A 9600-nucleotide genomic window follows, 5' to 3' on the forward strand; every position below is an offset into this window, starting at 1 on the left:
GGAAATTAACATAAAGGTAGGTATGAGTAATAAATTGTAAATATGATTGTGTGTTTCTTCTTTAATTTAGACTATTTTTGCTTCCGAAACCCATTAATTTTTTAAGTGAAAACTTTCATTGGTTGCATATTGATTTGTATTAAAATCGGTGATTAGTCAACTTGGTTGTATTTAGTGATAAATTAATGTTAATAAAATATTTAAGTAGTTTTTTTTGTCATAATTTTTGATATACAATTAAAATATGCAAAAGTTCTCTTGTATTCCTTAAAAAATATCATTAAGGTTAAAATTAAAAAATTATACAAAATTACCAACATTTGCTGCTTCTGCATGTGATGTTTCACCAAACAAAGGTAATTCTAATGTGAGTTTTTTCTGACTAATGCAAAGTAATGTCAAAACATCTTTCCGTGTTGATACATCCGCTTCATACCAGTTCAAATTATATATAGCTTCAGCTATATCGCTCGCCTATTACAAAAAAAACAGTTTAATGTTTGATTTTTAGAATTTTCGAAGAAATTTATTATTATTATTTATTAGTACTAATTGTTATTCATACCGCAGTAGTAAATTGTTGTCCCGTTGCATGTATCATTAATAAAGCTAAGAAGTTTATTAGGGCCACGGATAGACTGGCTAAATTTTGTCTCTAGAATTATATCAATTATTTATGTATGTTATAATAATTTAATTTGAAAATTCTAACCAGAACAAAATGAGTAGTAGACATTGTTAAAGAAATCAGAACCAAAAATTTTGTAGGTACGAAAAAGGAAGTAAAAAAATTTTTAACGACTTGAAACATCCTAAAAATCCAAAATTTATATAAAACATCTAAACAATTACAAATATTTTCAATACCTGAATATGTCTTCATAGTACAAGACAACATATTGTAAAGCTTTAAAATGTCTTTTTTTATTTTTGTCCAAATTTATGTCAGCAATAATATTATTAAGATTTCTTAAACGTACAACTAACAATTCCATCGAATACCAATACAATAAGTTTATGTGTAATATAGTATTCATGGTAATCTCCATAACCCATATTTGAAACAACACAATTAATGTTACTTCCCAATGTTTCAACGTAAACGGTACGTAATATTCAATTACTAAGCAATGTGTGGTATCTGTAAACTTTGAACAATTATTCAGCAAAATGGTATAGTTTGTCACAAAATGCGTAAACAAAAATGTTCCATAACGAAATATTTTTATTATAATATTCATATTTTCTTCAATAAATGTAGTTCTTTGCGGAATAATAAACTGATTAAAATCGCTCAATGTGTTAATCATTTCAATTAAATCACAACGATAACGCACCATTTGAATAATTAAACAAAAAAGTAAAAATCCTATTGAAGTAAATTCCATAGTAAATAAACATTTTTCAAAATTAGTTTTATAATCTGAAATCATTAAATAAAAATGATTAAGATATCATGAAAAGTTTTTTCAAGAATGTAAAAACCGGTTGTTTTCGACATTTTAGATGTTGCTGAACTACAATAACTGGATCGAATGAAGAAGGTTGGGTCACATCATTAAGAAAACATAATTGAATAATGAGAATTTATCTTGAATCAATAACGGTATTTTTTTTATTTTTAGAATATTTACTGTAGCTTCGGATATGTGACCTCTTTTCCAGATGAAAACAAATTTTTTACTATGTTGTCACCCTATTTTTGTAAGCGATTTTTCCTTAAAAACTAATAGCGGTGGAGCACATATAATGTTTCTAATGATTCAAAATACATAATCCATAATCAGGTTTAGCTGAATTTTAATCATTTTATAGTTATCAATTAACAAAATATCAAAGTTGTTCTTTTTCGATACTAACAAGGAAGGGAAGTGTCACAACTGTGTCCCACCGATTAATAATTAAAAGAAATTAATCAACAAGAACATGGTTACAGGAATAAACATAAGCAAGAAGGATTTCATAAGTGAAACATTTTGTGAAGTATGTCTAAAAGCTAAACAGACAGAGATTACGAGATATTTTAGATATTTTATGAACATTCTTGACGATTTTAGTCACTACACTGTTATTTATCTACTGAAACATAAAAATGAAGCTTTGGATTATTTAAGAAGAAACGAAAACAAGTAAAACAAGTAAATAAAAAGAAGGGTATTATAATGGATAATACAGTAATAGACACACCACAATTAAATGGAAGGGCTGGACGTTTAAATCGAACAATTATGGATAAAGTCAAATCATTAATTTTTGACTTTAGATTAAAAAAATCATTCTGGGGAGAAGCAGTAAGAACATCTAGGTACTTATATACTGAATAGTAGCCAAGAAGCTATACCGAAAACTCATAATGAAATCTGGAATATTTGGATGTGAAGAATATACAAAAGTACTAGGATAGTTAAAGAAATTAGATGAAAGAAGCAGAAAATATAACTTCAGTCGAATTGCGGTTGCACCTATTTTCGTCGGCTCCGTAAGTTTGAGTTGTTTTCTTTGGATTGTTGGTGCGTATTTGGATTATTTCTGATAACAATCGATATTTTATAGTGCTGTGAGTACGGTGTTTCACTTTTCGTAATCGTGGAACGGGGATTTGATTTTCGATCTTAATTTTCGGTTCTTGCATTCGCGAGCTCTGACGGACCCGTCCGGTGGGGTTGTTTTTTGCTCCGCTTATGTAGTTTCTCGGTTTTCGATTCGAATGGAGTGCGTAACCTGTCGCTTTTGATTTTGCAGATAATGTACAAGATATTTGTTCCCTGTTCGCACGTTAGTTCGGTGCGGCTTTCATTCGCAGTAATATTTCTAATTTCTCTAATGTTGATTCTGGGGGTATACGGCCGTGGTTTGGCGAAGAGGACGTATTGCGCGCTCTTGATAAGGTTGACCCAAAGGCTGGAACCGATCCAGATGATTTACCTGGTTATTTCATTAAAAGCTGCGCGAGTGGTCTCGCTTGACCTGTGTTCTTAATCTTCTCTCTTTCTTTGGAAACTGGCTCTTTCTCAGTTCAATGAAGGAGGGGGTTTGTGCTGCCGATTTTTAAGTCTTATCAAATTATCAACGTATCAAATTACCGACCTATACTTTCGATTTTAGAAAGATTGTGTCTGTTTTTAAAAATAAGATTTTTATTATTCACTTAAAAAAATTGGTTTTACAAAGTTTGTTATTTAATTGATTAATTATATGTTTGAAAGATTATAAAATTTTATGTATAATAACTGAGACGTGCGATGTGGAGCGCGACCGGTTACTATATATATAAACGGTTCGCTCCTTTTATATGTTTTTAGTTATCTTGTCTCCTTTCCAGGAATCCATCGTTTATTCTTCGGGTGGATTCCTATTCACACTTCGTAACACTATATCTATTTTGTCATATCCAAGGTATTTGAAAGAATTGTATATTCCCAACTATTTTACTTTTTGGAACCCTACCTGATCACGAAACAACATGGCATTTTTTCCGGAAGATCGATTGAAACTAATTTAATTTCTTATCCTAATTATATTCATAACTCTCTTAATTGTCCTAATCTGGTAGATGCAATCTATACTGATTTTAGCAAAGACTTTGACAAGATTGATCACAACATCGTACCCGGTGGAACCTCTTCCTACGGTGCAGCTTCCTAAGGCGTTCCCCAGGGAAGCCACCTTGGTCCAATTTTATTTCTAGCATATATAAATGATATATCTACGTGTTTTCACCATGCAAAATTTTTGTTATATGCTGACGATTGCAAAATTTTTTTTCATGTTACGAGCACCCGTGACTGTGAAAATCTTCAGGGTGGTCTGGACTGGTTCCAACAATATTGCGCTGATAATAGCCTTTTTCTCAATTACAATAAATGTTCTACAATCATTCTGAACCATACTTACCGTTTAAGAACTGCTGCACTCGTTTCGTGTGACCACATTAACGATCTTGGTGTTATGCTTGACAGCAGGCTTATGTTTAATTTACACGTGGATTTTACTGTTACTAAGGCTTTTGAAGAGATTGGGTTTTGTGATTAGGGTATGTCGTCTGTTCACGAATATTCGATGCATTAAATCGCTTCACATGGCCTTCGTCGGCAGTGTCCATATCAATCGCATTGAATCCGTTCAACGATGATTTGTAAGGTACTTAGCGCACAAAACGTTTTTACCTTACTATGATTACCGTCAACGTTGTAGAGCACTGGGATTCCATACACTGCATCAGCGGAGACTGAGCTCTGATTTATTTTTTTTGTATAAATTGGTCAACAACATCTTGGATGCTTCGGATTTAGTGAGTGAACTATGTTTTTATGTCCCTCCTTATCAAACGCGTGGAGGATTATTGTTTAGGATTGGTCGTTCATCTTCGAATATTCATCAACTCTCCTCTAGTCCGTCTTTTAAACGATTTTTGCGGGATATGGTTATGGCATGGTCCTGATATTGTTACTAATTTAATGGATTGTTATTAAATGTATAATACTTAATAACGTTAATGTTTTAGTGGATTGTTATTAGTATTAGTAACGAATTGTCATTTAATAATGTTTGTTTTTATCGCCAGTGGATGCCGCTATTAGGGGTTTCCCTGTTGGCATCCCAAACAAATAAAATAAAAATAAAATGAGTGAAATGGTTATAGATTGTGGGATAATGAAAAACAAAAAGTCATCATTCTGTTGTTTTTAAAAAACCAGAAGATATACCTGAGCAAGTTGAATTAAGATTAGATCAAGAGGTTAATCAAATGAGGAACGAAATTGATGAACAAATTAAAGAAAAAAATGAAACAATTCAGGTAGAGCAAGATAAAGAAAATCTTAATAGAAGGGGACAAAGAACAAGAGAACCACCTGTAAAGTTCAAGGACTATATGTATTTGACATTTGAAAAAGCAATAAATGGTGAAGACAAGAAAAAATGGCTAGATGCAATAGAAGAAGGGAAGAAGTCATTGAAGTTGAAGTATGATTGAAGTATGGGAATTAGTAAAAACAGAAGAAATTAAGGGACAAAAGATATTAAGTAATAAATGGGCAATATTAGCAACAGCAGCTGCAGAATGTTTGTATGGCGAACTGAAAAAAGATATTTACATGATGATACTACAGGGATATAGCAATTTTGGGAAGAACAAGTTTGTAAATTGAAAAAGGCGCTGTATGGATTAAGACAAGCACCCGAAAGATGGAACAAGACATTTACACATGCTTTAGAAAGTATCGGATTGAGACAGCTGAAAACGATGTGTATTTAAAAATTAAGATACAACAATTTTATTAGCCATATACATAGACGATGGACTTATTATATCGAAAGATTAAAACAAACACGACAATTTAATAAAGAAACTATTTTAAAATGAAAGTGTGGGAACAACGAAAAAGATTTCTTGGACAAAACATAAAATTATATAAAGATTTGTTAAAACTTTTTCAAAAGGGAAATGTAAACCAAGTGCTTGAACAATTTAAAATTGACAACAGTAAAAAAACTAAAATAGCATTAAGTCTAAGTGATGTAAAACGAAGTGATAATCAAGAGATAAACAAAGACTTTCCATATCAAGAAGCAGTAGGCAGTTTACTATATTTAACTAACAAAACCAGACGTGACATAAGTTTCGCTGTAAACTTTGCTCCTAGATATTTTAATAATACAAAAAGATGTGATGTAACTAATGTTAAAAGAATATTACAATTTCTACATACAAACCAGGATTCTGGAATCGAATATACGCTTGGAACTGGAATAAGAAATTTAAAACTACAAGCATTTACAGATGTTTACTATGCAAATTGTACAGTTAAACGAAGGACCTATCAGTTGGACAACGAGAACACAGTCAATTGTTGCGTTATCAACTGCAGAAGTGGTGTATATTGCGACGGCCGAATGCTGTAAGGAGTTATTACACATCAAGAGTTTTATGGAGGAGTTGATTGGTGAAGACATACAAAAAACCATGCTGATAGACTCTATCTATTATCTATGGTAGATAACTGAGAAACACTTACGGCTAGTAACATAAGTGATACTATAAGTGCATCTACGACTGTTGCTAATAATACTTTACCAGATGTAGGTAATTCTGTTTTACAAATATTGATTCTTTTTATAGTGTTTTCTCATTATTCTAGGACAATACGTTACTTTGGTGACTGTAAACGAGTTCGAATTATGCAAAAATCAGCGCAAAATCAAATAAATATGCAAAATAAAAAATTGCATCTTTACGTAGAGAAAATCAGCGAATTTATAACAAAATTAAAGATTCAAAAACTTTTATTGCACACTTCAAAGATAAACTGCTAATAACAGAAAAAGCAGAAGCTAGTATTCATGTAAGAATATTGTAAATTAGAAACAGTATACAAATTGAATTAAAATTAGCAGCAAATTAAGTGAGTAGTGATTGAATTGTATTTGTTTTAGACTTCACTATCTGGTACAGCAGCTGGATTATTGAAGCGAATGTTGCAACGTCGTAGAAAGCAAAAATACTCTCCAGAATTAAGAATATTCGCCATTACTCTCAGCAACAATGTTTTTTTACAATAGAACAACAATTTACCACATACTAGGACATTTACAAAATGAATATTTATTTGGTTATTTCTTTCCATCTCAATTTTAATGTAAATGCAATAAAACTGTGTTTAATAAACTGTTTTTATTAAACACAGTTTTATTGCATTTACATTTACAAAATGGTTTAGAAGTGTAGATGGTTCACCTGGGTTTACCCAAAAATCTTTGCCTTTATTAAAATTTAAAGCTTTAGAAGCCAAAGAAGAGAACAAAACGATCATCTGCAATCTGGTAATGGATGAAATGTCCATACGTAAGCATGACGATAGGATTTGTTAATTTTGGTGTTAAGTTAGATTTCGATGATTCACAAACTGTTCACAAACTAACTTAATTACAGAAGCAAGACGAAAAATGTCTTTATAATGAACGTAATTAAATCTCTTTTTATTAACAAAGGAAATCTTCAATTATGTTAATGCAATCATTAACCCAGTAAACAAGAAACATCTGTGAAACATTTCAATTTTAACGTACAATGAATTAAATGAAACATTTTACAAGTACGTTTCATATACGTGACAGATACGATTGTTACAAAACGTATCTAAAGATATGTATCAAATACATTTCAGTAGGAATATTTATGAAATATCATTAAAATATGTAGCAGAAACATTTCATTTGAAACATTTCTCTACAAATGTGTCTGAAACATGTCTAAATATCTTCATCAGCGCCTGTGAACGTATGCGCATGTTCCAGGACGCGGTGACTCATCAGCATCTTGTCACGACTTGTTCTATTGTGTGTTTTGTTCTGTTCAGTTCTGTTCTCAGTTCCTTCGAATCGTTTTCTATATATCTGTTCTGTGGCTCGAATATTGGTTTAGAATGGCGCAGGTAAGTTTCGTATAAGTTTTTTTATATATCACCACTAGGTTTAGTTATTTTTAAATTTATCTAAAAACATTCTTGTTTAAAATGGTGACTTAAATCTTGTGATTGAATTTAGCCGAAGAATATTATATTGACATAAAGTTATTCCTTAACCAACGCGATGTATTCGCTGCGACGGCGATTGTTAGCTTGATAACACTCGACACGGCGACAAATGAACATGCACAAACGTGCCCAAACCGACTTTTTCAACTGTCAGGTGACAACGACAAAAACCGTGGGTGTAGCGATACTTTCGCGTCGGTCTGGCGACGTCATGCGAAACAATCGCCGTTACAGCGAATAAATCGCGTTGGTTAAGGAGGAGTTTAAAACTTTTTCCAAGGCCGAATTCTAATTTAAACATACATTTTAGTGGCAGTTAGGAAGAGCTTCCATTTAACTGATAAAGAATATGAAGTGGTAGTAAGCAATTGGTTACGACAAGCGAATTTACGTTATAATAGGCGAAATAAGGAAACCGCAGATGAGATAATAAAGAATATTGTTATTTTCTTTTAGTATTCTTTCTTTCGTTTACTCGTCGCAATACTGAAAACGTAGTGCAAGATTTTGTGTTGCCATTTCTCCATATATGTATATTTTATGTAGTTTTGTACTTTTATGTTTTAGTTTTATGTAGGTTATTTAAATTTTAGTTAAATTTCTTAGTCTTGAACAATCATAAAAAGATGATGAAAGAGATCCCCAGCTTCTTCAGACTACAAGTAAAGAAGACCTATTTATTTTGTAAAAGTCTTATTGTTATAAGTGAGACCACATGTTGTAAAATTCTTTTTATCAAGAAAACTAAACAATTCCACGACTGTAGTACATCGTTTGTGGTACATTACGTCTTGTTTTATTGTATTATCTGACATGTAAATTGTCATGTAACTGTTTTTGTAAGTTATTTTGTAATACTGATAGTTTCTCTTCATAAAAAGAATTTTACAACATGTGATATCTCCAATAACTAAGATAAAAAAAATGTTAAATATATTATTATAATTATTATTATTATTAAATATATTATAGGTATTCTTTACTTGTAGTCTGAAGAAGCTGGGGATCTCTGGCGAAACATCACAAATATATGTGTTTTAATTGAAACAATGTTTCGTTTGAGTAAAAATAATTAAAAATACCACTAGTATGATCTAAATTTAACTTTATATTTAAATGACCTACATAAATTATTGGAATGTTTATGTTTAATTATGTTTACAAATAAGAATTTTATTTTAGTTACCATTTTAATATATTTTGTATACATATTTACTAAATATATTTAGCATACCTACTCTTATACTTACTTTATATGTCCTAATCAATGAGAAAACAGATAGTAGAAATTATTGACTGATAATTTTGAAATTTGGTACAGTAGGCGTAAGTAACAAGTATCGTACTTCTATTATTATTTTTCCTACCTTAAGGTATGATTTTGTTGCAGCGTCCACCGTCTGCGTCCTGGGTGGTATGCTCAGAAATGCTTCCTCAGCATATGCATATCTTTTGAGGAAGCATGTATGAGCATCTTGTCCAGGATGCAGACGCTACACCTCAACGAAATTATATCTTTACATACATATGTACATCCCTGAAACGTCAACGAAACCTTTCAGAAATTATTTTTAAATGTTTATGATACATACTATTAATGTAATGTAAATGTAAACAAAACATTACAGAAATAATTCAAAACCATTAATGAAACATTTTAGTAGTGTACCGTAATTGTCAGCTGTATGTTGCAGAAACGTTTCAATAGAAACGTTTCAATAAAACATAAAAAGGGTCGGACATTAGCAGTCTCAGACACGTTTCATCTATGTTTCAGAAATATGTCGAAGAAACGTTTCATGTTTCAATAATATGTATCAGAAATGTTTCTGAAACGCAAATTTGTTTACTGGGAACAGGAACATTAGAATAAAGATTCTTTATATCGAAGGAAACTAAAATAGATTTATTATTAATTTTGACTTTAGAAAGTTGTTCTATGAGTTCTGAAGAGTTTTTAATAGTGTAAACAAAATGTTTTTGAAAGTTGTTGTATAATCCCAGTAAACAAGAAACATCTGTGAAACATTTCAATTTTAACGTACAGTGAATTAAATGAAACATC

The 9600-nt window shown here is 31.1% G+C and overlaps 1 long non-coding RNA gene across 1 annotated transcript; it reads right to left on the reverse strand.

The window, feature by feature from the left end:
* Positions 1–8952: 8952 nt before the first annotated feature.
* LOC139432169 (uncharacterized) lies at positions 8953–9388 on the reverse strand. Its single transcript, XR_011642033.1, has 2 exons — positions 9128–9388; positions 8953–9072 (listed from the first exon to the last, which is right to left on the reverse strand). It is a non-coding gene; the product is annotated as an uncharacterized lncRNA (long non-coding RNA).
* Between the last annotated feature and the right edge of the window lie 212 nt (positions 9389–9600).

The sequence above is a fragment of the Onthophagus taurus genome, chromosome 11 (genome assembly GCF_036711975.1).
Source record: "Onthophagus taurus isolate NC chromosome 11, IU_Otau_3.0, whole genome shotgun sequence".
Taxonomy (NCBI): domain Eukaryota; kingdom Metazoa; phylum Arthropoda; class Insecta; order Coleoptera; family Scarabaeidae; genus Onthophagus; species Onthophagus taurus.